Raw genomic sequence first — 25,265 nt, forward strand, 5'->3', positions numbered from 1 at the left:
AGGGTGGTGAATCTCTGGAATTCTCTGCCCGTTGAAGTGGTGGAGGCTGCCTCGCTAAATATTTTTAAGAAGCGGGTTGATGGGTTTTTGATAAGAGAGGGGATTAAGGGTTATGGGGAGAGGGCGGGAAAGTGGAACTGAGCCACGACAGATCAGCCATGATCTTATTGAATGGCGGGGCAGGCTCGAAGGGCCAGATGGCCTACTCCTGCTCCTATTTCTTATGTTCTTATGTTCTTATGTTTTGCCAGTGAGAGATTCACAAACAAGAGGACATAGTTACAAGCTAAAGAGCCAGTCATTAAAACTGAGGTGCGTGGAAATTTCTTTTCGCAGAGGGTGGGGAATCTCTGAATTTCTTTGACCCAAAGGGTGGAGGAGGCTGGATCATCAAAGTGAAGTGGACAAATGTTTGATAGATTGAAGAATAGAGAACTATGGGAAAATATCACAGAAAAGGAGCTGAGGCCAGCATACATCAGCCATGATCATATTGAATGACGGTGCAGGTCCTGGTGGCTACTCCTGCTGCTACATCTTGTGTTGTATTCTTGTGTCAGCTGTGAACTCCTGCTCTCGACTCTCATGGAACTTAATACTTCAATACAGCTTTTCCTCTTATTTATAGACTGCAGTACGAGCTCCCATTCCGATTGGAGGTGACCCAACGTGTTACATACAGGGACAGAAGAGTTGAACTTAGTACTGTTGGTTCGGAGAAGAAAAGTTGCTATTTAAATGCAATGAGTTCATGTAACCTTGTGTTCATATTTTGCTTGATGTTCACAAACTTATACTCTGTATGATGTTGTAAGGTGACATGATAGTAATGTCACTGGGCTAGCAATCCAGAGGCCCAGGCTAATAATCTGGGCACCACCAAATCCCACCAACTCTCACCAACTTTTACAGATACACCATAGAAAGCATTCTTTCTGGTTGTATCACAGCTTGGTATGGCTCCTGCTCTGCCCAAGACCGCAAGAAACTACAAAAGGTCATGAATGTAACCTAATCCATCATGTAAACTAGCCTCCCATCCGTTGACACTCTGTACACTTCCCACTGTCTTGGCAAAGCAGCCAGCATAATCAAGGACCCCAAGTACCCTAGACGTACTCTCTTCACCTTCTTCTGTCGGGAAAAAGATACAAAAGTCTGAGTCACATGCCAACCAACTCAAGGACAGCTTCTTCCCTGCTGCCATCAGGCTTTTGAATGGACTTACGTTGCATTAAGTTATCATTCTCCACACCTAGCTATGACTGTAACACTACATTCTGCACACTCTCTTCTCTATGAACAGTATGCTTTGTCTGTATAGTGCGCAAGAAACAACACTTTTCATCACAGCATCAGAGACCTAGATTTGATTCCCAGCTTGGGTCACTGTCTGTGTGGAGTTTGCACATTCTTCCTGTGTCTGCATGGGTTTTCTCCGGGTGCTCTGGTTTCTTCCCACAGTCCAAAGCTGTGTGGGTTGATTGGCCATGCTAAACTGCCCCTTAATGTCAGAGCAATTAGCTAGGGTAATTGAATAGGATTATCAGGATAGGACCTGGGTGGGATTATGGTTTGTGCAGATTCGATGGGTCGAATAGCCTCCTTCTGCTCTGTATTATTCTATGAATTCTAAAACAGTCTTGAAAAATTCAGGAAGGAACATATCTTTGAATTGGGATAAATAAATTGGTTTGCTCATTTTCATGTTGGCTCCCACTCTGAAATTGGATTAATGTCCTTGATTAAGTTATACACATGTTAAACAGTGCAAGATTACATGTGGTAGAAAACCTACCAATTAAATCCCACAGAGCATAGGCATCCAGAAGCAATTATTATTTCTGTCCCGATTCATTAATGGAAAACCAAAAACAATGGTGAGACCACGACTGGAGCATTGTGTGCAGTATTGGTCTCCTTATTTAAGGGAGGATGCAAATGTATTGAAAGCAGATCAGAGAAGAACAAAGAACAGAGAAAACTACAGCACAGGAACAGGCCCTTCAGCCCTCCAAACCTACACCGACCATGCTGCCCGACTGAACTAAACCCCCTGCCCTTCCGGGGACCATATCCCTCTGTTCCCATCCTATTCATGTATTTGTCAAGACACCCCTTAAAAGTCACCACCTTATCCGCTTCCACTACCTCCCCTGGCGACAGGTTCCAGGCAGCCACCACTCTCTGTGTAAAAAATTTCCTCCTTTAAACTGAATCTGGCTACATTAGGGGTTCCATTCACATACACACAGGGCAGGGTAGGTGTAGGAAGATGCGGCGGTGCGGGATCATTGGGCCGAAGGGCCTGTTTCCCGTGCTGGGTTGTTCTTTGTTCTTTGTTCTAAACCTTGCCTTTCGCATCTTAAACTTATGCCCCCTAGTAATTGACTCTTCCTCTGTGGGAAAAGCTTCTTTCTATCCACTCTGTCCATGCCCCTCATAATCTTGTAGACTTCTATCAGGTCATCCCTCAACCTCCGTCATTCCAGTAAGAACAAAGATTCATTATACTAATGCCTGGAATGGGTGGGATCTCTTATGAGGAAAGGTTGATCAGTCTCAGCTTGCATCGCTGGAGTTTATAAGAGTAAGAAGCGAATTGGTTGTAACATATAAGATCCAAAGAGCAACTTGACAGGGTGGATTAGAGAGGATGTTTCCTCTTGTGGGAAAATCTTAAACTCGGGGTCACTGTTTAAAAGTTGGAGGTCACTCATTTAAGATAGAGAGGAGGAGAACTTTTTCTCTCAGAGGGGCATGAGTTTTTGGAGCTCTCTCCCTCAAAAGACAGTGGGAAGAGTCTTTGATTATGTTTAAGGCAGTGGTAGAGAGATTCTTGACAAGCAAGAGGGTGAAAGGTTATCGTGTAGGTGAAAATGTGAAATCGAGGTTACAATCAGATCAAACACAATCTTCTTGAGTGACAGACAGGTTCCTGCTCCAAATTTATGTGTTCGTATGTATTTTCACACCTCCATTTCTTAAAGGAGGATCACTTTTTTTCGTCATTGAGTGTAGGGATGCTGGTGTACGTTGCCTTCCAAGTTGTTGAGGTAATAGAATTAAACAAGGGCTTGATGTCTGTGAACATTACCAGTGTCCATTTTGTGGCGTTGCTGGCGTTGTTCTGGGGCTAGGCACAGTAAGTAGTCTCACAACACCAGGTTAAAGTCCAACGGGTTTATTTGGTAGCACAAGCTTTCGGAGTGCTGCTCCTTCATCAGGTGAGTCACCTGATGAATGGGCAATGTTCCGAAAGCTTGTGCTACCAAATAAACCATAGAACCATAGAACACTACAGCACAGAAACAGGACTTTTGGCCCTTCTTGGCTGTGCCGAACCATTTTTCTGCCTAGTCCCACTGACCCGCACCTGGACCATATCTCCCCACACCCCTCTCAACCATGTACCTGTCCAAGATTTTCTTAAATGTTAAAAGTGAGCCCACATTCACCACTTCATCTGGAAGCTCATTCCACACTCCCACCACTCTCTGTTTGAAGAAGCCTCCCCCTAATATTCCCTTTAAACCTGTTGGACTTTAACCTAGTGTTACGAGACTACTTACTGTGTCCATTTTGAAAGATAAAATGGAATGTGGCACTTAGGAGGAATGGAAATATGCAGGTCATTTAAGTTAATTTCATCTTCCTTCCAGATATGGGGGACTTAAATTTTGGCCAGCAATAATTGTGAACCAATTAAATTAGGTTCATTATTTGTGAAACATTTCTTCACAGTTTCTGTACATCATGGGAGGCCTGACTAACACGACACTGGTTAATTATATTGATGTGGTTTAGCACAGTTCAGCATCATTTAGAACGAGGATCAGTGAATGAGTACCAGGGCAGCACGATGGCACAGTTGTCAATTCCAACCTTGGGTGACCGTCATAGAACCACAGAAACCTACAATGCAGAAAGAGGCTATTTGGCCCATCGAGTCTGCACCGACCACAATCCCACCGAGGCCCTATCCCCATAACCCCTTGCATTTACCCTAGCTAGCCCCCATGACACTAAGGGGCAATTTAGCATAGCCAATTCACCTAACCTGCACGTCTTCTGGACTGTGGGAGGAAACCAGAGCAGCCGGTGGAAACCCACGCAGACATGGGGGGAACGTGCAGACTCCACACAGACAGTGACCCAAGCCAGGAATCGAACCCAGGTCCCTGGCACTGTGAGGCTGCAGTGCTAACCACTGTGCCATTGTGCCGCCCTGGTATCATTCTGGTAAATCTACACTGCACACAAATGGATGGAGCAGTCCTACATAGGAGGTAGTGCGCTAAATAAAGTGCATGGGATTGGAGGTAATTGAGAATTGGTTAGCAGACAGGAAACAGCGAGTAGGAATAAATGAACCTTTTTCTAAATAGCAGGCAATGACTAGAGGGGTCCCGCAAGGTTCAGTTCTTGTTCCCAGCTATTCACAAAATACATCAGTGATTTCGATGAAGGAACCAAATGCAATATTTCCAAGATTGCTGATGAAATGAAACTTGGTGGGAATGTGAGTGAGTGACTGATGAGGAGGATGTTAAGAGGCTTCAGAGTGATTTGGACAAGTTGAGTAAGAGAGGAAATACACGGCAGATGCAGAATAATGTGGATAAATGTGACCTTATCCACTTTGGACAGAGAAACAGAATGGCAGAGTATTCTGTAACTGGTGATAGATTGGGAAATGTTGTATAAAGGGACCTGGGTATCCGAGAACACGAGTTGCTGAAAACAGCGTGCAGATACAGCAAGCAGTTCGGAAGATCAATGGTATGTTGCCCTTCATTGCAAGAGGATTTAAGTAAAAGAACAAAGGTGTCTTACTGCAGCTGCACAGGGCCTCGGTAAGACGACACCTGTGAGTTTTGCTTTCTTTATCTCAGATGGCAGCATTGTTGTATAAGGGGAGTATGTGGCAACTGGGTTTGTATTCACTGGAATTTAGAGGAATGAGAGGAGATCGAATTGAAATTTATAAATCTCTGACAGGTTGGATACAGGGATAATGTTTCCTCTGGCTGGAGAGTCTGGAACAAGGGATCACAGTCTCAGCATCAGGTTAGGCCATTTAGGACTCAGATGAGGAGAAATATTTTCACTCAGAGGTTGGTGAACCTGTGGAATTCTCCAACGAATAAGGGTGTGGAAGCCAATTCATGATATATAAAAGAAGGGAATATATGAAGTTCTAAGGTTCTAGTCTGGGGATTGCATTGATGCATGGCACTGAGACAGAGGCTCAGCCATAATAGTATTGAAAGGTGGGTCAGTCTCAATGGACCGAATGGCCTCTTCCTCCTCTTATTTTCTATATGTAAGTGACTGCTCCAAGTCTTTTTGGACATGCACTGTTTCCAGCTTTTCCCCATTTATAAAGTAACCCATGATGTTATTGAATGGCAGAGCAGGCTTGAGGGGCCAGAAGGCATACTCTTGCTCCTAGATCTTATGCTTTTAGGTCAAGATGAGCGGAGGATGTTTAGTGGGGATTTGAGGAAAAACTTTGTCACCCAGATGCTGGTGACAGTCTGTAATCCGCTGCAGGGAGAGTGGCAGAGGCGGGTTGCCTCACATCCTTTATAAAAGATAGCACATTGTATATTCAGGGCAATGGTAAATGGGATCAGGTAAGGTCAGGTTTCCACGTGTCAGTGCCGTCTCGATGGGCAGAAGGGCTTCTTCTGCTTTGTGTGATTCGATGGTTCTAAATTATCGGGATTAGGGAATATTAGCGATTAGGAAGGATTAGACGGGGTGGGACTTCTTTAGATCAAGGCGGTGGTGGGAGCTGAGCAGAGATTTAGTGGGGTGGAGGGGTGTAAAATGATGTGGGGCCATATTAAGAGAACAATGGGAGGAAGTGGTGGGATTCAAACCCGGGTCCCCAGAAAATTAGCTGAGTTGCTGGATGAAGAGTGTAGCAATGATACCACTAGGCCATCATCACCTCTTTAGGGAAGGAATTGCACAGTTAGAGGCCTCGGCAGCTGAAGACACAGCCACTGATGTTGGAGTGACTGTGACTGGGGGACGTTCAAATGGCCCAGGTTACAGGGGCTGAGAAACCGCGCCCCCCCCAACCCGGGTTGGAACATGTGAGCAGGATTTGTAAAGCAACAACAATTTGCATTAGTATAGCACCAGAAACAGAGTGGAACGTCCCAAAGACACTTCACATGGGGGCCCTCCAAAAACAAATTCTCCCAGCCAGACACACGGGGAGATATTCGGACAGGCAACCAAAAGCTGGGATAGAGAGGATTTCCTCATATGACAATTGGTTCTTTCACCAATCCCTTCAAATTCGTGTCCCCGAGAGAGAGAGAGAGACGGTTATTTCACACAGAGCAGAGTCTGGCTACTACCTTCACACTGCTACACACATTTGTGGCAATATTAGCCCTCATTAACCATCCCAATCTCATTCTTTTTCTGTCTCTCACTCTCTGTCTCTCCCTCAGTAGCAAGACTTGGCCCTAATGTTCCTTCCAACATGATTTACAGACAGTTCCAGTGGGGAAAGGTCAGATATTGAAATAGAAAATGATCAAATGCTGAACTGCTGAGGCAGAATCTGTGTTCCAGAGACACAGAGAAAGGGAGCAGATGTACACAGACTGACCGACAACATACAGTCCATATGCACATATACACAAACATATGTGAACACACACATACACACACACACACACACATGTACACACACTCATATATGCAGACACATGTACATGTATGCACACACACACACACCACACACACATACAGATGGCTAGGAACCTGCACATGTTCACATGTGATTTCAAGAAGAAATTGGACATATTTTTTGGGGCTAAAGGGATTGAGGGTTATGGAGGGGAAGGGGGATCAGGATATTGAATTTGATGATCAACCATGATCAAAATGAATGGTGGAGCAAGCTCAAAGGGCCAAATGGCCTCCTCCTGATTCTCATTTCTATGTTTCACACACTAACCCCCATGCAGGCAAACACTTACACACTCACACACAGAATCACACACACAATTTCACTCACGTACACACCCATACTCTCACATATAGGCACACATATGCACAAACACCTCCCATGCACATATACTCACATGTGCACATACATACATGCAGAATACACACACACACACACACACACACACTCACACACGTGCAAATAAACCAATGCAAACCACCTCAGATCCACAATGCAGACCCACAGGGATGTTTTTTTACACAGAGGGTGGTGGGGGCCTGGAATGCACTGCCAAGTAGGGTGATGGAGGCGGACACGCTGGGATCGTTTAAGACTTAGCTGGATAGTCACATGAGCAGACTGGGAATGGAGGGATACAAATGAATGGCCTAATTGGACCAATGAGCGGCACAGGCTTAGAGGGCTGAAGGGCCTGTTTCCTGTGCTGTACTGTTCTTTGTCTTTGTCTTTGATACACAACACCCCGATACACACACACACCCGATACACACACACACACACACACACAGATATCACACACACATATACAGATATACACACAGACACACACACTATAATACACGCACACACATTGATAAGACACACGGATTGACATACACACACACACACACACGCACCAACACACAAACACACATGCACACACACACACTGATACCTACACAGATATACACATGCAGACACACTGACACATACACCGCTACATACTCACACACCCGATACATACACATACTGATACATACACCGAAATACACACACAGATACATACAACGATATACACACACACAGACACACTCACACACACTCAGTCACACACACGCAGACACACACACAGACACATACACACACACACACACATACAGCCCATTACAAAGTCAATCTCCCATTTCACTGTTTCATCAAACAAGGACAGGCAGTTCAGAAAATGCAGTTAGATACAGATGAAACCTCCTTCCATATCAGCCTCTCTTTCTCACCTTCCATCCAGCTGGAGCGGGCAAGAGAAAGAAAAAGGGACAGAGGTAGGGAGAGAGTAACAGAGAGAGGGGAGAGGAGGAAAGGAATGGGGTGAGAATCACAAAGAAAGGGGAAGCATTGAGATAGAAACTGTCAGGCATTGTTCCAGCAAAGCTGAGTGCAGTGGCCACTGAAAGTACCATACAGAACATAAGAAATTGGAGCAAGAGTAGACCAATCTGCCCCTCGAAAATGTTCCCTCCACTGATAAGATCATGGCTGATCTGATAGTGGCTTGAACTCCTTTTTGTTGTCTGCCTCCCCATAACCCTCAATTCCCTTGAATATGTTCAATGCCCCAACACCCACTGCTCTCTGGGGAAGGGAATTCTCAATACTAACCACCGTGTCAGAGAAGAAATTATTCCTCCTCATCTCCATCTTTAATGGAAGCTCAATGAATTTTAAACTGTGCCCTCCCTGATACTAGATTCCTCCATGTTGGCCCTGTTCTGTGACAATTAATGCAGATGTTTAAAGGTTATTCAATTTAAGGGACACAGGGAAAAAAATACATGCAGCGTGGGTTCCCTCCGAGTGCTCCGGTTTTCTCCCACAGTCCAAAAGTGTGCAGGTTAAGTGGATTAGCCATCAGGATTACTGAGATAAGGCAGGGCGAAGGGGTGGATGGGCGAGCATAAGATGCTAAATCAGTAAAGACTCAATGGGCCAAATGGCCTCCTTCTGCACCTTAGTAATTCTATGGGACTCCGAGGGCAGCCCACCATTTATAGGTCCAGGCAGCGGGCGATTGAGGGGGCCGTCCATCCTGACTGTCTGCCCCTCTACCGCGGCTACGTTCGTGGCCAGGTGTCCCTGGAGAGGGAACATGTGGTGTCCACAGGCGCAGTTGATGCCTTCTGCACCCGTTGGGCACCACAGGGGCTGGGGTGCATTATTGACCCTAATAATCACAATTTAATTTGACGTTTTTTAAGTTTACTTTGTACTTTGTTTTTTGTTCGGGCTGTTCCCCATCCTTTTGGGGAGCTGCGCCTTTTACTTTGTCTTAATTTAATTTGAATTTGTCTATTTGGTTTGACCTTAAAAGAGGCCAAGGGCAGCTCCTATGGAATGATAAAAGAAAGAACTTGCATATTTCACAATCTCAGAATGTCCCCATGTGTTTTACAGCCAATTAAATACTTCATAGTCATTGCAGTAATGTAGGAATTTTATGCACAGCAAGCTCCCACAAACTGCAATGTCATAATGACCAGATAATTTGGGGTTTTTATACGTAATGCTGATGGATTTGTCATACTTCTGTTCAAAAATGGAGAAAAAGGTAAACCTGGGAATTAAATTCTATTCAGCTTAATATTGTGATAGAGAAACAGTTAGAGAGGTTAGTCCAGGACACAATTAATTGGCACTTGGAAAGCTATGTTAGAAGTGAAAGCCAGTGTAGGCTTGTTAAAGGGAAATCATATCTGACTAACTTGACTGAGTTCTTGAATTAAGTTTTAGAGAGGATTGATGGAGACAGTGTGGCTGATGTTGGCTATGCAAACTTTCAAACTTTGCCAATATGCCAATAATAGACTTGTTAGCAAAACTGAAGCCCATGGGAAGAAAGGGGCCGTATAATGTCCAAGTTTCAATCCCATAACAGCAGATGGTGAAATCTGAATTCAATAAAAATCTGGAATTAAAAGTCTACTGATGACATGAAACCATTGTCGATTGTCATAAAATCCTATCTGGTTCACCAATGCTCTTTAGAGAAGGAAATCTGCCTTTCTTACCTGGTTCTGCTTACTGGTGACTCCAGACCTACAACAATGTGAGTGACTCTTAAAATGTCCTCTGAAATGGCCTAGCAAGCCATTCAGGTCAAGGGCAATTAGAGATGGGCAATAAGTGCTGGGCTTGCCAGCAACAGTGTAATAGCAAAGCAATTATGTCACTTATAAGACACCTGGAGTGATTGTGGGGTATCTCTTTAAGAACGCAGATCAGAAGAGGGTTACCTGCCTTGAGGAGCCAATAGGAACCAAGAGAGGACTCCACCCTCTGGGTGATCACTCATTTTCAGTTCCGATTGGTCCCTCAAGCCAGGTAACCCTCTTCTGCTGTGCTGTCTTAAAGAGATAGACCGCATAATTACAACAACATTGGGTAGGATCCAACTGGAGCATTGTGTACAATTGCAGGATTCACACATTAGGAAGGATTTCAAAGTCTTCGAGAGGATAGAATGAGACCAGGAATAAAAAAACTGCAGCAGTTTAGAGAGACTTGGGCAGCTGGAATTGTCCTCCTTAGGAAAGAGGAAATTAGGGGAGATTTGATAGAGTAAATGAAGAGAACCAGTTTCCACTAGCAGTAAGGTCAATAACAAGAGGACACAGACTTAAGGTGATTGGCAAAGGAACCAGAAGTGACAAGAAGAAAGATTTTATGCAGCAAGGAGAGGGTAACAAACACATGGGAACACCACCACCTGTAGGTTCCCTTCAAGTCGCTCACCATCCTGTCTTGGAAATATATCACCATTCTTTCACTATCCCTGGGTCAAAACCCTGGAACTCCCTCCCTTTCAGCATTGTGTGTGTACTTTACACCATATGGACTGTATCAGTTTAAGAAGGCAGTTCAATACCACCTTCACAAAGATAATTACGGATGGGCAATAAATATTGGCCTAGCCAGCAACACCAACATCCCATGAAAGGGTAATTGATGCACAGGAATGTGCTGCTTGATAGTGAAATGAAAGCAGGTTCAATAGGTGCTTCCAAAAGAGAACTGGATATTTACTTAAAGAGGAATAATTGGGCAGTGTTGGGCAGTGGGGAAATAAGTACTAACTGGGTAGGTCTTTGAAAGAGCCAGTATAGGACTGATAGGCTGATGGGCCTCTTGCTATGCTGTATGTTCTCTGATGGAGGGTAAATATTGACCTGGATGTCAGTAAGAACTATGTTGCCTTTTTCAACATATTGTAATGCCACCTGGAAGAGCAGCAAGGCTTTGGTTTAATATTTCATGCAGAAGGAAGTACCTGCGGCACTGCAGCACTCCCTCAACAGTGTGCTGATGTCAACCTAATGGCAGTGGCACTGTGGCACAGTGGTTAGCACTGCTACCTCACAGCTCCAGGGATCTGGGTTCAGTTCCCAGCTTGGGTCCCTGTCTGCATCAAATCATAGAATCCCTACAGTGTAGAAGGAGGCCATTTGGCCCATCAAGTTTGCATTGACCACAATCCAGCCAGGCCCCGTAACCCCTCATATTTACCCTGCTAGTCCCCTGACACTAAGGGTCAATTTAGCATAGCCATTCAACCTAACTTGCACTTCTTTGGAGTGTGGGAGAAAACTGGGGCACCCAGAGGAAACCCACACAGACAAGGGGAGAATGTGCAAAGTCCACATAGACAGTGATCCAAGGCCAGAATTGAACCCGGGACCCTGGTGCTGTGAGGCAGTAATGTTAACCACTTAAGTTTGGAGTTTGCACGGTCTCCCTGTGTCTGCATGGGTTTCTTCCGGGTGCTCTGGTTTCCTTCCACACCCAAAGATGTGCGGGTTAGGTTGATTGGCCATGCTAAATTGCCCTTAGTGTCCAGGGATGCGTAGATTAGAGGGATTAGTGGGGTAAATATGTAGGTGATGGGGATAGGGCCTGGATGGGACTGTTGTTTGTGCAAACTCGATGGGCCAAATGGCCTCCTTCTGCACTGTAGTATTTCTATGAACCTAAATTGCATGTTCAATTGTCTGATATGAGACTTGAACTAATGACCTTGTAAGTCAGGGTGTGAGTCCAGCTCAGTGAGCCACAGTGGGCACCAACTGATTGATGAATGATTCCACCACCACCCCCCCTCCATTTAGTGCCCCATAACAATATGCTCCTGGCCACACACACCTTCATGTTTTAGCTGATACCCCTCCATTCAATAGATCAGGGCAACAAAGGAAATGGAAATGAGTTTATAGAGGGATTAATTTTTATCTCTGAAGGAAAAATCAGATGGGGCATATGTCACCTTGCTACAATACTAATGAAACACCCTCTTCAAACTGCAACACATTTCAACAAAATATTGAGGGCAAGGACTCTGAATGACTGGAATTACCCTTTGTGGTGACTCTTGTTCTTAATTTTTCCTCAAAAAAAATCTATATTTCAATCTGGTGTACAAAGGGTTAGTTGGTCACTATCTATGGGAATGTAACATTACGAAGGGACTCTCAAGCTACTATTTACTTTACCGCATTGAAACATGAATTTGGGCACAGTTTCCAAACACTTACAGGAAGAGATCAAAGTGATCATTTCAGAAATGATGCTAAGAAAATAGCTTGTGACGGAAAATGGAACTGCTCAGAATTAGACAACACGGGATTCTATACATCTAGAATCTTTTTAGTTAAAGTAATATTTTTAGGACCATGTGATTGTTTCACTTATCAGTTTCATTATTCTGTGAATGGGACTAACAGCAATGTACTCCAGTACCACAAGCTTATCTGCTCAGCTCCACCGTGTCGCTTTAATTGACTGCACCCCCCGAGCGCTGCTAACAAAGAGCTTACAAGGTCAGTTTTGCAACTCCTTTCGGTGCGTTCAAACGTTAAGGGGATAAAGTCAACACATCCATCCTCAAGCCCGTTAAACTCTGAGCGTTGCAGGCTAAAACATTTCACTACATTTACATTACTGCAGTCAAAACAAAGCGCCCGTCCTGCACGATAACTGCGAGCCATTTAATAATTAGCCCATGCTGAAAGGGCAAATAAAAAGAACTCAACTTATTTTTGTAGCAAAGCAAACCTTGTATGTTTTGGTGGATGAGAAAAGTACCTCGGATCCAACGCATGCAATCGAGTTGAATATTGAGAACAAGTCGCTCAGGTTCACAGAGGCGACAGCATTTAGACAGAGAGAGAAAAAATCACAATCAAATGACTATTTACAGCAAGACTGAATTGATCAGCATTGGACGCGAGCCATACCTTTTCAGTTGCTGAGATCTGTCCCAGTATTCCTCTGAAGATGTTCTGATGGTGAAGTTTTCAGCTGCCTGGGGAGAGCAGTACAGGTGTGTAAGGGGGAGGGAGCCTTGTTGCTGTTCGCTGGAGGGTCACAGCTGGTTAAAAAAAAACTCCCCTGCTCCTGTTCTTTTAGCTAGCCTCCAGACTAGGTCCCATTAACTGCAGAGAACTTTAACTGACACACACACACACACACACACACCGGCAACTCCTGATCATATGGTAATGATATATCCCTTGTATTGAAGCCAAGAACACTTTATTAGCCTTTTGTTGGATTCTACCCACCCCACCCCCCACCTCTCCACCCCAGTTGTGTACTCCTCTTTGCTGGTGGATTTGTGAAGCCACACACCCACTAGATCTGAACTGTAATTTATCAAATGTGTCGCTGGGGTTTGTGAAAATAAACTCCATAATGGTGACACTTTCCATGGGTTTGAAAAGGAAACAGTTACAGTTACTTAAAATGATAATTGGTATCAATTAGAAATGATCTTACTTGGGGCACAGTATATTCAAGGTGAAGATTTCAACCTAATGGAAATCCAAGGTTCTGTCACAGAACCTTTCAGAGTATTTAGTAAAATGCAAAAAAGTTTTTTTTAAATAAAAGAAACCCTTTTTGGGTGGCCTGCTATTTAGTTGACAGAAGACGCCTGGCCATTTTTAGCTTTATAACAAGGCTGCCGTTAGCCTGGTCTTCTAAAGTGCTTATTGCACCAGAATAACCTCTTTCCACCGCTATACTAAAGTGAGTGGCCAGTACTTCACTTTCCCCACAAGTTAACCTGAATTGCGACCCCACAGCAGACCATCACACCCACTAAAGAGTTATAACACAATTAACATTTAGTTTTTGCTGAAACAATTATTATCACTAGCTTGTCGAAACGTCTACCCAGAAATTGCTGGAGAGGGACAACTAGTAGTGAGTGCCACAAATTGAATTCTTACTGTCTCACCCCCTCAGAACGCATCTTTTGCATGACAGACTGCTGGTGGCGTGTTATTGCGGTGCTTCTTCTCACTGGCTGTCGAGAATGACTTCTACTCAGGGTGGCGAGATCCCATCATGGGTCTTCCGGTGACTGATCAGGCCGAATTGACTAATCAATCTTTAGGCGCAGAATCTCCCACGAGGTAGTGGCATCTGGAGTGTAGGATTTGCATCCTTTACTTTCCTTCTCTGTTGCTGCCCTGCCTCATCATTAAGATGTGGACCAGAATTCTCCGACCGTTGAGGCCGGTGGGATTCTGCAGCCTCACCGGCAGCGTACCCCTTCCTGCAGGTTTCCCACCAGCGTGGGGTGACGTCAATGGGAATTCCCATTGATAGCTATGGGACCACAGAACCCCGCCACAAGCAAACAATGTGCCACCTCCCGCTGGTGGGAAACACATGGCTGGAAGGCCAGAGAATCTTGCCCTTTGTGACTCAAAGCGTGATGCAACTTGGTATACAAGTTACTGCTATTTTTAACAGTTGATGACAAGCTCCTTCCAGTCATTAAGGTCAATGCTATAATGCTTCAAGGCAAGCTTCAGAGTGTCTTTGAAGTGTTTTCTTTGGCCTCTCCTGCAAAGTTAGCCATTTGAGAGTTGAGAAAAGAAGACCTGGTAGAGAAGATGGATCCAATGATCTATCTCCTATTAACTAATAAAATTTAAGATTGAGGGGTAAAAAGGAGGAAGCAACACTGAAGGAATAAGGATTAATTAGGGTCAAATCAAGTACAGAAAGAAATAAAGAGAGGGAAAGAAAGATTGGATTAAAAACGAGAGAGGAAACAGCAACCAAAAGGAAAAGTAAGAAAAAAAAAGTAAAAACCTTGTATAACTCCAGGAATAAGTTACTACCTGCTGCAATTAGACACTTTCAATTGTTCTTTTCTGGGCTGGGGAGGTTGGGTGGAAGATCAGAACGATAAATCCCCCCAATATCAGGGTCCTTGTGATGTAAAATACCAGCCCTAACTTGCTGTGATGAGGCTTATTCATATTCACATTGTAAATCTAGCCATTCCTTGACACTCTTTGGGAGGCTGAAGGCTTTGCTGCCATATTTGGGGGCAACATGGGCCAAATCTTCCAGCAGTTTGTGATGATTCCCAAACTTATGGTGGATCCCTTCCTTGCCTCAATTTCCTAGGGGTTGTTTTACATGGTAATAATGACAGACTTTGTGAACTCATTGTTAATTATTCACCAAATTCTGCAGCTATTAAACTGATGACAACATTTCTGATTATGGAATAAAGTAAATTTTATAAAAATGCAGTAAAGGAGCACAAACTGCTTCAAATTGCTCCACCCTCATCACTCAGGCAGGTTTAAAAAGGATTGATACTGGAAATGGAAATCATTCTACAATTGCGTAGGTTGTGTTAGCAAGGGTGAAAGTGCAGAGAGATCAGCACTGACTATACTATGGTTAACCTGGATTCTGTGAATATTTGACTTGATGCTGGATGCCTGAAATTGTAGACTCGTACAGTTTGTTGAGGACTGAATGTTAGCCAGGACACTAGGAGGCCTCCTTCCCGTCATGAGATTATGTCAGAGGGCCTTCATTTAACTGAAAGGGCACACAGAGCCTGAATTTAACTTCTCATCCAGAAAACAGCAAGTCCAACAGTGCAGCATTCCCTCGGTACTGCAATAAAGTTTCAGCCTGGAGATTGTGCTCATGACTCCGGAGTAATCAGCCTTCTGAATTCAGCTGCAAGATTGAAATGACGTAGCCAAGGAGCTTGTGCAAACTGTCCAGTGCATTTATCCACGCAGTGTTGGAGTGGGCCAGTGGCACAGTGGTTAGCACTACTGCCTCACAGCGCCAGGGACCCAGGTTCAATTCCTGGCTTAGGTCACTGTCTATGTGGAGTCTGTAAGTTCTCCCTGTGTCTGTGTGGGTTTCCTCTCACAGTCCAAAAGATGTGCTCATTACATGCATTGGCCATGCTAAATTCTCCCTCAGTGTACCTGCTGAACAGGCAGTGGAGTGTGGTGACTTTTAGCTTCAAGGTAATTGTACAAAAGGCACTTTGGACCATCTTGTGATCGAGTTTCACCAAGGTGTATTTCAGCACAAGTTCTTTTCAGCTGACTGATATCTAACTACTTTTTGTGAATCATTTTGGGATCTTTCACAAACTTAAAAAGTTACATAAGTGTAAAGCTTTTTTTTCATCCAGTTTTAAATGAATGTCAATGTATGGCAGATCAGTTGCTAACCAAAGGATAGAGATTGCAGCAGCTAATTAGCACAATGAGCTAGAAGCGTGTAGAGGGGATTCTTTATACACAATGAGTTATTGTGATCTGGGATACATTGACTAAAAAAATGATGGAAGCAAATTCAATTGCAACTAGCAAACCAGAAGTTGGATATATACTTCAAGGTGGATTGGCCATGCTAAATTGCCCCTTTAATGTCCAAAGATGTGCAGGTTAGGTGGACTGGCCATGCTAAGTGCGCAGGGTTACAAGGATAGGACAGAGGGGATGCTCTTTTGGAGAGCCAGTGCAGACTCGATGGGCCGATGGCCTCTTCCTGCACTGTAGGGATTCAGTGGTTCGAGGGACAAAGTTGTCGGAATAAGAGGAAGAACAAGGAGAGTAATGTTCCCACTAAGTTACACAAATGCATCCTAAAAGACACCACATAGGACTTGTTAAGCGCACACACCATAGTCACAAACTGGAAAAGACCAACATGCATTAGTAACTAAATATGAGGGGAAGTGAACGGCAATGTGATAAATGTGCAGATTATCTGTTTTTGATGGTGACAGTTGAAGGATAAATCTTGGCCATTATGCCAGAAGAACCCTGCATCCTCTCCCATTTTTGACTGTGTCACAAGTGGGACTAATCAATAACACTTTGAAAGGGATGGCACAGGCATTATGCACCAAATGGCCTTCTTCTAAAATGGATGCTTCAGTGATACTTGGTGGTGTGCAGAAGTAGCTCCTAGGTGAACAGTTACAGCAGCAAAACAACTCACCTGGAAACACATCACAGAATTCCAATCTGCAAAGTTAGGTACAAATACTTATTGCACTCATTATAGTCAGCAATTCACCAAGATTCCTTCGACAGCACCTCTCAAACCTGCAACTTCTACCACTTAGATTGATAAGAGCAGCAGATGCATGGGAACACCATCACCCTCAAATTCCCCTCCAAGCCACTCACCATCCTCACTTGGAAATATATCACCGTTCTTTCGCTGTTGCTGGGTCAAAATCCTGGAACCCCCTCCCTAACAGCACTGTGGATATACCTACATCACTTGGCCTTCTGAGATTAAACAAGGTGGTTCACCATCACCTTCCCTTAGGGATTGTTGCTTAGGGATGGGTAATAAATACTGACTTTGCCAATGACGCCCACATCCCATGAAAGCATTAAAAAGAAATACGTACCTCCATGTGCAGTTAGCTCATTTACTTGGTCTTATATTCAATGGGCTAATAACAATGATGATAGAATAACCTGCCTAAAAGCAGCACGTGGAGGAATGAAGCACAAGCAGGCTAAATGTTTGTCCCCAGCTTCATTCGTAACTCCACGCCACTTTGCTCTGGGCAAACCATTTCTTGTGTAAAATCATATTTCAAGAGACCTTCACTGTGAAGTAGCTTATAATTGCCTTTCTCCACCCATGTCAAATTTCCAATCAGGACCGGTAATGGCCCGTCAATTGATTTAAAAAAGCAATTGGGATTTAAAGTAGAAACAAAATCTTAATAACCTTTTCGAAAGCCATGCACAGTGATGAATGTTAGCATTGGAAACTTTTCTATGTTGAAAGAAAGATAAAAAGAACTTACATAGCGGCCCAAGACATCCCAAAGTACTTTACCATCAAAAAAGATTTTTTCTAATAATAAACAACGACCAAGTAATCTGCTTTTAGTGGTGATGGTTGAAGGGTAAATATTGGCCAGAATAATGGCGCTAACCCCACCCTGTTTTTCCATAGACTGCTGGCATAGGATCTTTTACAACCTCCCCGCCCCAAGAGAGCAGATGGGAATTTGGTTTAACGCCAGGTTCAAAACCTGGCATCTCCAAATGTGGAGCATTCCCTCAATACCGCATTTTGTATACAGTGGGTCACGTGGGACAGGCTGCTGTGTTTCATCCCTCACAGCATGGCTACCCTTCAGAAAGTACTGTTTGATTTGAATTGGGAAGTCTTGAGTCGTGAAAAGCGTTATATGAATGCAAGTTATTTCTTCCTTCCAATAACATGTCGCATTTGACATGTATGTGAAAAGCTACCCCCTTTCCCCAGGAGCGGCATAGTGGCACAATGGTTAGCACTGCTGCCTCACAGTGCCAGGCACGCAGGTTCAATTCCTGACTTGGGTCACTGACTGTGTGGAGTTTGCACATTCTCCCCGTGTCTGTGTGGGTTTCCTCTGGGTGCTCTGGTTTCCTCCCACAGTTCAAAGATGTGCAGATTAGGTGCATTGGCCACGCTAGATTCTCCCTCAGTGCACCTGAACAGGTGCCGGAGTGTGGCAACTAGGGGTTTTTCACAGTAACTTCATTAAGTCTACTTGTGACTAATAAATAAACTTTACTTTACCTCACCACCATCTCTGCCGACCCCGCCAATGTCCCCAAATCATCACACTGGTTGTCCGATATGCACCCAGCTATCGATGACCAGAAATTTCATCCAACTAAATTTTTTAAAAAGTCTTAATTGCCACCACAAATTATGTTCCCTCACTACCAACTCAATCCCACTCCCTAGCAACTGCCTGATGTTTGACCAGACTCTTTGCAAACTTGATGTTATCATAACCTTGAAATGATCTGCACCACCAGCAAGATCACTCTGGAGTTTCTTCCTTTAACCTTTCTACTTCTCAATCTCCCTTTCCTGTTTTAAGACATCCCTTAAAACCTATCCATTTGACAAGCCTTTGGTCACTTGTTCTAAAGCTCCCAAAGTGACTTGTTGTGAAATTCTGTTTGACAATCGCCCCTGTGAAGACATTCGCTGTGGGACATTTTGCTGCAATGGATAGGCTTTGTAAATGCAACATAAGAACGTAATCTAGTAAGTCCCATCGCAAGTTCTAGTTGTTGAGAAAGTTAAGTAGAAATTTAACAAAGATCTTCACAAAGCATGGGATAGGGATGCCATGCTTTCATCAAAAATATAAGGAGAAACTGTTTCCACTGGCTGGTTGGCAACCAGGTGACAGAGATATATAAGATAATTGTCCAGAGAGGTAGAGATGAGGAGAACCTTTTTAACTGAATGAAGTTGTTGTGATCTGGAATGTGCTGCCTGACTTGTTGGTGGAAGCTGATTCAATGGTAACTTGCCCTTTTACAGATGCACAATAGAAAGCATTCTTTCTGGTTGTGGATAGGGGATTGGCTGTCAAATAGGAGGCTGAGAGTGGGTGTCAATGGGTGCTATTCGGATTGGCGGTTGGTGACTAGTGGAGTGCCCCAGGGATCGATGCTGGGGCCTCAGCTATTTACCATTTATATAGATGATCTGGAGGAGGGAGCTGAGTGTAAAGTGTCGAAATTTGCTGATGACACAAAGATAAGTGGAACAGCAAATTGTGCGGAAGGTGTAGAAAGTCTGCAGGGGGATCTAGATGGGCTGAGCAAGTGGGCGAGGACCTGGCAGATGGAATACAATGTTGGCAAGTGTGAGGTTATCCACTTTGGCAGGAATAATAGTAGGAAGAACTACTACTTATAGGGCAAAAAGCTGCAGCATGCTACAGTGCAGAGGGACCTGGGGGTCCTTGTGCATGAGTCGCAAAAACCCAGCCTACAGGTGCAGCAGGTGGTCAGGAAGGCGAATGGGATGCTGGGCTTCATAGCGAGGGGGATTGAATATAAAAGTAGGGAGATCTTGCTGCAACTGTACAGGGCACTGGTGAGGCCGCAGCTGGAGTACTGTGTGCAGTTTTGGTCGCCGCACTTGTGCAAGGATATTTTGGCCTTGGATGGAGTGCAGAGGAGGTTCACTAGGCTGATACCAGAGTTGAGGGGATTGAGCTATGAAGAGAGGCTGAATAGACTGGGCTTGTACTTGTTAGAGTTTAGAAGGATGAGGGGGGATCTTATTGAGACATATAAGATGATGAAAGGGATGGATAGGGTAGAGGTGGAGAGGTTCTTCCTGCTCAGAAAGGACAGCAGGACTAGAGGGCACAGCCTCAAGATAAGGGGGGTGCAGTTTAGAACAGAGTTGAGGAGGAACTTCTTCACTCAAAGGGTGGTGAATCTCTGGAATTCTCTGCCCGTTGAAGTGGTGGAGGCTACCTCGCTAAATATATTTAAGATGTGGGTAGATAGGTTTTTGGTAGGCAAGGGAATTAAAGGTTATGGGGAGAAAGTGGGAAAGTGGAACTGAGCCACTTCAGATCAGCCATGATCTTATTGAATGGCGGGGCAGGCTCAAAGGGCTAGATGGCCTACTCCTGCTCTTATTTCGTATGTTCTTATGTTCTTATGTTATGTTTATCACACTTTGGTATGGCTCCTGCTCTGGCCAAGACCGCAAGGGACTACAAAAGATCATGAATGTACCCCAATCCATCACGCAAACCAGCCTCCCATCCATTGACTCTGTCTACACTTCCCACTGCCTCGGAAAAGCAGCCAGCATAATTAAGGACCCCACACACGCCAGACATTGTCACTTCCACCTTCTTCCATCAGGAAAAAGGGGCAAAAGTCTGAGGTCACATACCAACCAACTCAAGAATAGTTTATTCCCTGTTGCTGTCAGACTTTGGAATGGACTTACCTTGCATTAAGTTGATCTTTCTCTACACCCTAGCTTTGACTGTAGCACTATATTCTGCACTCTCTCATTTCCTTCTGTATGAATGGTATGCTTTGTCTGTAGAGTGTGCAAGAAACAATACTTCTCACTGTATATTAATACATGTGACAATAATAAATCAAATCAAATCAAAATCAGGGAATCAGACAACTACTTAAAGAGGAAAGTTTTGCAAGGGTTATGGGGGAAAGAGGGATGGGGTGTGAACCCAATTGCATAGCTCTTTCAAAGAGTCAGCTTAGGCATGAAGGGCCAAATGCCCTCCATCTGCATTGGATGATTCCATAGGTTCAAAGGTGCATGAGAGCAATTAATAGTTTGAACTTTCAGCTTTAAGGAGAACAGCACAACATGAGGAATATGTTTTCAAAAAAATCACAAGAAGACCATGGAGTGAGTGTTTCAGCATAGAAAAATCATTTGGTTCATCAAAGAGAGCTGGTTCAAGCATACGTCTTCCAGAATCCCATTTTTCTGCCCTTTCTAGCATCATTTTATACTTATACTAAAAGCAAAACCATTGCTCAAAATTACAGAACTTGAACATTACTGAATAGGAAGACTTGTTGTGTGGGATTTTTCTCCCTCTCTATGACGAGTTTGGTGGCAGTGGGAGGTGACATATCACTTATTAGCAGTGGGATCTTATGGTGCTGTCTTTGTCAACCGGGTTTTCCCACTGAAATCCACAGCGAGAGTGTGCCGTCAGCTAGCCTGTAAGATTCTGCCAGCGTGAGCAAGAGCAAGATTTCAGTGGTTGTCAAAGTTTTTCACTTGCACTCGTCAAGACAAATAAAAGAATTTCAAACAATCACCACAATTTATACATCTTGCTTGATCAGAGTTGTCTTGCCAACCAATCAGCACCCTTTTCTCCTGTTGCGTAAATTGCAGTGAGCATTTGAAATTTGTAATTTTTGCATTTGTCTTGATGAGCGTAAGGTGGAAAACTTCCACAACATGTCTCTCTTTTCAAAAATACAAAAACAAATATCGCAGATGCTGGAAATCTGAAATAATAACAGAAAATGCTGGAAATACTAAGCTCTGAAGAACAGCAATATCCAACTTGAAATACTAACACTGCCTTTTCTTCACAGATGTTGGCTGACTGGCTGAGTATTTTTAGCACTTTCCATTTTTATCAAGTTACTTCCCTCTCATGGCTGATACTAATCTCATTCCCATTTAAAAGATATTGTGGATTCTGCTTCCAACACTGTTTCTGGTCAAGTCACCCACTCTGGATTAACTGCCTGAAGAAAATGAAAAACACTCTTCAAACATCTTTTTAATTCTTTTGGAGACGGCCTTTGTTGGTGACTCATCAACCAATTGTTCCTCCAGATTTATCTGATGTTCTCATAACTTTGAACAGCTGCCTTAGATTTTCCATTAATTGCCTTTAACAAAGGAAAGAATTTGCTTGGGCCAGATTTTGCTGAAGAATGAACAGCATATGAATGATGCACATTGTTACTGATGCGCCCCAGAGTACTTAAGGAAGTGGCTCTAGAAACAGTGGATGCATTGATGGCCATCTTCCAGGATTTTATAGACTGTGGAACTGTCCCTGCAGATTGGAGGATAGCTAATAAATATTCAAAAAAGGAGGTAGAGAGAAAACAGGGAATTATAGATCAGTAAGCCTAACACCGGCAGTGGTGAAAATTCTCAAAACCATTAGTGGAGCATTTAGAAAGCAGTGAGAGGATCAAACAGAATCAGCATGGATTTATGAAGGGGAAATCATGCTTGACAAAGAACTCACCTGCCCTTCTTAAAGAATGCCATAGGATTATTTGTGCCCATTGCAGAGAGCTGACATGGCGTTAGTTTAACATCACATCTGAAAAATAGCACCTCTGGCACTGATCCATTATTGCATTGGTGTGTCAGGTGTAGTGAAGTTTGAACCCACTGTGGTGTTCCAGGGCCCAATTTAGAAATGTTTAGCTGACATAAAACATGGAAGCACTGTGAGGAGGTTTGTGTTGAACTTCAAAAGGACATTGACAAGTTGGTGGAACAGACCGGCAGCCACAGCAGATGGAGTTCAATGCAGAGAAACGTGAAGTGGTTAATTTTGGTATGAAGAACATGAAGAGACAATACAAAATAAAGGATACAATTCTGAAGGGTGTGCAGAAGAAGGGAGAGCTGGATGTATATGTGCATTATCACTGCAGGTGGCAGGACAGGTTAAAAAAGTTGTTAATAAAGAAAATAATATCCTGGTCTTTACTAAAAGGCTCATGGAGTATAATAGCTAGGAGGTTATGTTGAACTTGTATAAGCCACCAGCTCAGTGTCATCTGAAGTATTGTATCCAATTCTGGGAACTATACTTTAGGAAGGAACATGAGAAATAGGAGCAGGAACAGGCCATTTGACCTCTCAAGTCTGCTCTGTCAATCAATTAGATCATGGCTGATTTACCATGACAATGCTATTTTCCTGCACCATCCCCATACTCCTTAATGTATTTACTATCTAAAAATCTATTGACCTCTGCTTTGAATGTGCTCAATGACTCCATCACCTCTGGAATGGTGAAGTCCAAAGATATACCACCCTCTGAATGAAGAAAATCCTCCTCATCTCTGTCCTAAATGGCCTACCCCTTATTCTGAGATTGTGTCCCTGGATTCTGGACCCCTCCACTGACTAGGGGAAACATCCTTCCTGCATGCATAATAATAATAAATTATTATTAGAGCCCTAGAATAATTTTGTAATTTCAATGAGGTAGCCTCTCGTTCTTCAAAATACTAGAGAATGCCAGCCCAGTCTCCTCAGTTTCTCTTCCTCGGACAATCCTGCTATCTCTGCATTCAGTCTGGTGAACCTTTGTTACACTCCCTCTTTGGCAAATATTTCCTCTTTTAGGTAAGGAAAGCAAAACTGTACAATATACTCCAGGTGTTGTCTCACCAAGACTCTATACAGCTGCAGCGAGACATCTTTACTCATGTCCTCAAGTCTTCTTGCAATGAAAGCCATTATACCATTTGCCATCCTAATTGCTTGCTGTTCCTGCATGTTAATTTTCAGTGACTCGTGAACAAGGACACACAGGTCCCTTTGCACATCAACACCTTCCAACCTCTCACCCTTTAAACAAGGCTTTTCATTTATGCTTTCCTCACCAAAGTGGATAACGTTTTTTCACATGATATCCCATCTGCCATGTTCCTCCCTACTCACTCAGCCTGTCTAAATTCACTGGAAGCCTCTTTGCATTCTCCTCAAAATTACATTCCCACTTAGCTTAATCTCAACAGCAAACAAGGAAATATTACATTTGGTCTCCCCATCCAAATCACTGATATTGATTGTGAATAGCTGGGGCCCCAAGCACTGATCCTTGTGGTACCACACTAGTCACAGCCTGCCAACCTAAGAATGACCTATTTATTCCTATTCATTGTTTTCTGTCCAATCCTCAATACGTGCCAATATATTACTCCCATTTCCATATGTTCTAATTCTGCTTACTAACCTTTTGTGTGAAGCCTTATCAAAAGCCTCTAAATATCTATTATCTACCTTGTTAGTTATATCCTCAAAAAACTCCAACAGGTCAGTCAAACATGAGTTCTATTTCATAAATCTATGTTGGCCTTATGTGATAACTTTCAAGTGTTCTGTTATCACATCCTTTATAATAGATTCTTGCAATTTCCCTACAACTGATGTCAGGCCAACATGTATGGTTCCTCTCTCATTCTTTTCTTAACTAGTGGAGTGCCAATATGTATGGTTCCTCTCTCACTATCTTCTTAAATAGTGGAGTGACATTTGTTATCTTCCAATGTACACGAACCATTCCAGAATCTAAATAACTTTGGAAAGTGACCACCAGTGCATTCACTACCTTGACAGCCACCAGTCTATTAATTTCTCTAGTCCTACTTTTTTTACTAATAAGGATGTAAAGACATTGGAAAAAGTGTAGAAAAGATTCATGAGAATGATTCTAGGGATGAGGAACTTCAGTTACGAAGATAGATTAGAAAGTTAGGACTGTTTTCCTTGAAGAAAAGAAGGCTGAGAAGAGATTTGATCGAAGAATTCAAGATAATGGGGGGGCTGGACAAGAAGGTCTGGAAAAATTGTTCCCATCATGGAAGGATCGAGTTCCAGAGAACACAGATTTAACATAATTGGCAAAAGAATCAAAAGCAATATGAAAAAAAACGTTTTTACAAATATGTGACTGAGGTTTTGGAATGCACTGCCTGAGAGTGTGGTGGAGGCAAGTTTAACTAAAGAATCCTAAAGAGAATTAGACCGTTATCCGAAGAGGAGGAATGTGCAGGGTTATGGGGAGAAGGTTGAAGAATGGCACTAAGAACCGGTGTTGACACAGTGGGCCAAATGATCTGCTTATATACTGTAATAATTC

General features: G+C 43.4%; 1 protein-coding gene across 4 annotated transcripts in view; it reads right to left on the bottom strand.

Moving 5' to 3' along the window:
- Positions 1 to 13,250, bottom strand: part of dcn (decorin) — a 68,575-nt gene extending 55,325 nt beyond the window's left edge. Inside the window, exon 1 of one of the 4 annotated variants that reach the window (XM_080191326.1) lies at positions 12,979 to 13,250. The gene's annotated coding sequence lies outside the window, so the exon portion shown is untranslated. The other 3 variants (XM_080191327.1, XM_080191329.1, XM_080191328.1) reach the window with 3 other exon arrangements.
- Between the last annotated feature and the right edge of the window lie 12,015 nt (positions 13,251 to 25,265).

This window comes from Carcharhinus amblyrhynchos, chromosome 6 (assembly GCF_965287045.1).
Source record: "Carcharhinus amblyrhynchos chromosome 6, sCarAmb.v2.hapA, whole genome shotgun sequence".
Lineage (NCBI taxonomy): Eukaryota > Metazoa > Chordata > Chondrichthyes > Carcharhiniformes > Carcharhinidae > Carcharhinus > Carcharhinus amblyrhynchos.